Source organism: Peromyscus maniculatus, chromosome 2 (assembly GCF_049852395.1).
Source record: "Peromyscus maniculatus bairdii isolate BWxNUB_F1_BW_parent chromosome 2, HU_Pman_BW_mat_3.1, whole genome shotgun sequence".
NCBI classification, from domain to species: Eukaryota; Metazoa; Chordata; class Mammalia; order Rodentia; family Cricetidae; genus Peromyscus; species Peromyscus maniculatus.
Genome location: NC_134853.1, coordinates 152,291,005 through 152,294,716, shown reverse-complemented (window position 1 = coordinate 152,294,716; position 3,712 = coordinate 152,291,005).

Genomic DNA, 3,712 nt, shown 5'->3' with positions numbered 1-3,712 from the left:
GCCTTGACTCTAGCTTCAATCCACTTTCCTCGCTTAATATGCAGCCCAAAGTTTTGCGGCTCCCTGTCGGATGGCAGTGCTAGACTTTCACACCGATCCCGAAGCCTCCGCTGGGGCCGTTTCTTCACGCGGAGTTACAAACTTTAAGAAACACAGCTCCAGACGGAAATCCACGCCAGGCTTTGAACTCTGCTTCTGGCTTCCGTCAACTGACACAGTTGCCCTTTTGCTCAAACTCGCAGCTCCAGTTCGCACTTGAGAGCGCTCGGCTGGGTGTCTGCTGCGGCGCCGCGGCGGCAATGTGCGGGGGCCCCAAGCCCGGCGCTGCACGCCCCAGCCCGGAGCCCCGCCGAAGCCTCCCCTTCGCCGGCCGCGTCCTGGCCCGAGCGGAGCCGGGGAGAGAGAGAGGTCCGCGGGCAGGCGAGGCCGGCCTTTTGTTTGTTTGCGGAGTTTGGTGTTTCCGACATTGAGAGTGGGCAAAGTGCGAGGGAGGGAGGAAGGACCCGTCCTCCCCGCCAGCGGCTCTTTCTCCGAGCAGACCCTCCAGGCCCAGCTTCCACATTTTGCAGTTGACTGTGTGGGATCTTCCTAGGTTCATCCCTCATTCTCGGGCCCAATCCATGCACGCTGTGCAGCCCGAGGAAATGAGAGCACAGCCTCTGCCATTTTCAGCCGGGCGCTGCCGGCAGCCCAGCCCCCTTGCCTAGGCTTGTGGCAGGCGCCGGAGTTCCGGCGCCCAGCCGCGGGGCCCCCCCGATCCGTGCCGCCCCGGATCCAGGCCGCGTTTGCCGAGTGCCGTGCGGCCGGGCTGGGCGATAAGAACTCTCCGGTGAGAGCGAGCGAACGAGACTTTAGTCCGGTTTCCATGTCAACGATTCAGTCCATATTTGCCATCAGGCTGCCGGTGGCCGCGGCGCCTTCGCGAGGGGAGCGCTGTCCTAGCCCTCTAATCTGCGCCGGGATTCCTGAGCTGCCTGGGTGCGGGGTGAAAAGGCAGGGGCTGGGGGGGGGGGAGAAACACCCACCGCGGGGAGGACCCCCGGCCCCGAGTCGGGGTCTCGCTGCTCGGGCCAGCCACGTGCCCGCCCTCCCCTCCCCCTCCCGGCCCCTGTGCCCCTGGGGAAAGCGGATGGACCAGTTTCTAAGAAAGTTCCTGAGCCCAGCCGGGCTTGGGTTCGTGTTGTAGCGCTCTCGGTGGAAGAGGCTCGAAGGATGTGAGATTTAAAAAAAAAATAAAAAAGGAGAAAAAAAAAAGTAGGGAGGAAACGCACTACCTCTCCTGACCCATGTGGATGCATTTTTATGCACTTTGCCTCACTGCTAGATTAAAATGGTGACTGTTTTCAAAACAGCGTGACCACGTGTAGGGCAAGGGATTTTGGCGCTTTTCATATTCACGGCCATGGAAGAAGGCCATGTGGACTTTCCTTGAAGACAGATCCACTCTGGCTTCCAGATTTTCTCTGGGCTCCAGGTTTCCCATTACACCCCAGCTCCGAGGAAAATGGCAGGGTAATTGCATGTAAAAAATTCCTCATTTGTGTGCGGGACTCGGGACTGTTTGGCAGCTCCGAGGCAGTTGATTAAATAGCAAAGCTCCATTTATGAGGCAGCCTATAATTTGGTTTCTAGGACCTAATGCGCCAGTGGAGCTCTTGCTCCCGAGGACCGAATGAAAAGAGGGCACTGGTCCACCCCAGCCAGTCCCGCCATCCTGGCAGGTTCGTTGGGTTCGGGGTTGGGGGATGGGAAAGCACTGGGGCTCAGGCCACCTCCCCGATCACCAGGAAGGGTTGTGGTGTAGGAGGTTCTCGATCTTTCTTGGGGGTAGAAATGAATTTAGCCCTTCAGGATTATTTATGTTGACCCGAAACATGGTCAGAACTCCAGGGGCTTGCGGAATCCAGAAGTTCTAAGATCATGGTCTGTGGCCCCAAGTCTCCCGTCCATGAAGCCTGAGATCAGGGAAAAGAGGCCTTTGTCAGTGATGCTGGCCCTGGCCTTTCCCAGGGCAGCCTGGGGCCTGGTGAGAAGCTGGAATGCCCTCTGGTCTCTCCTAGCTTGCCATGTCAGAGCATTCCAAGCCTGCCCGAGACGAGAAGGCTGCTGTGGGGTTTGGTGAGGCCTGCAGATCAGGACAGCTCTGAGCTCTTGCGTGAATGCCTTGATCTTTTCAGATAAACCTGGCCTTAGGGTCTCTGGTAAACTTCAAGGAGTCTTTACACCTTGGACAGACAAAGATCTGAGGGGCATCCGTTTTCTCTGGGACCTGTTAGGCGCTGCCTTTTCTCCCTAAAGAGAGAACGGTTGGTTTCCATTTTCTGCATCCCTCTCCTGCCGTGGTTCTGGATCACGCAGGTCGTGCCAGTCCCTGGGGCCTCCCTCTTCTGTGGGCTGTTTACAGTCTTCCAAGGTACTGCCTTCGGAGACCGGGGCTACTGGCCATTGTGAGCTAAGTTCCCCCAGGAAGACTAATGGAGCTTGGTTCTCCTGGAGGACTGTCTCAGGCCCCCCAAAGCAGCAGGAGCCACCATCTTAAGTGGTGAGGTGCCCACGTTGATTTCGAACCCCTTCCGACACTCGGATCCCATTGTTGGATGTGCTCACCACTCAAGTGGTTTCCTTTTTTCCCTCCTTTTCTCTGACTAAGTAGACGAGATGCAGCTTTGGTGACTCCACTTTTTTTTAGGCACCCTCTCCTGCCCTCTGACTTTAGGTGACCTGAGCAGTCCCCTCCCTTCTGACTGTCGGTGAAACGGGGATAATCCAGACCTCGTGCCCCCAGGGCCTTGTCAGGGCGGGCTAATGAGGGCAGGACCGGGAGAAGGGATCGTTCGAACAATGGTCAGCCCTCCTTGGGGGCTGGCCAGAGGGGGTAGGCAGCCGGGCTCTCGGCCGGGTCCCCGGAGCGGGGCTGCAAAGGGCTTGGAAGGAAAGTGCTGGAGAGGTGCTAAGTCGCAGCCAAGAGCCCAGGCCCGGTGCCAGGGGGTCAGGCGCGGGCCGCGGCGGCCGCGGTTTCGGGCTCAGGCCAATTTTGCAGGCGCGGGTAAAGTTCGCGCGGCCCGCTCCCTCCGGGGCGGCCGGGAGGGGACAGGGCCAGGCTGGGAACGGCGGCGCGAGCGCGGCGGCGCAGGCTCCGGAGGCGCCGGCTCCGGCCCGGGTTTTCCCCGAAGCCTTCGGCGGCGGCGCTGCCGAGCGAGAGAGGCTGAGGGCTTGCCGCCGCCGCCGCCGCCGCGGCTCGTTCTCTCCCCTCCTCCTTTGTGAGGGGAAGGGAGCGAGTCCGTTCCACGGCCTGCGCCCGCTCCGCGCTCCACTCCGGGTTTTTCAGGCGGCCGCGACGGCGCTGGGTAAAATGGCAGTGCTGAGCCTCGTGTCGGAGTGAGGGGGACTCGGAGGAGAGTGGGGCGCTCTAGCCGCTCAGTCCCGCCGCCCGCCCGCCCGCTCGCTCGCCCGCCCGCCCGCTCGCCCGCCCGCCGCCGCCGCCGCCGCCGCGCAGCAGCCTCGGCCCGAGCCGCGGCCGGGGAGGCGAGGCAGGGCGCCCGGCCGCCCCGAGCCGCGCTCCGACTCTGCCTCCCGGCGCCCCGTCCGCTGCCGCGCGCCCTCCAGCCCGCCCGTCCCGGGTCCCCCCTCCCCCCCCCCGCTCCCTCCCTCCCTTCCCGCCCCCTCCCCCTCGCCTCCCTCCCTCCCTCCCTCCTCCTTTCTCCGGCAGCAG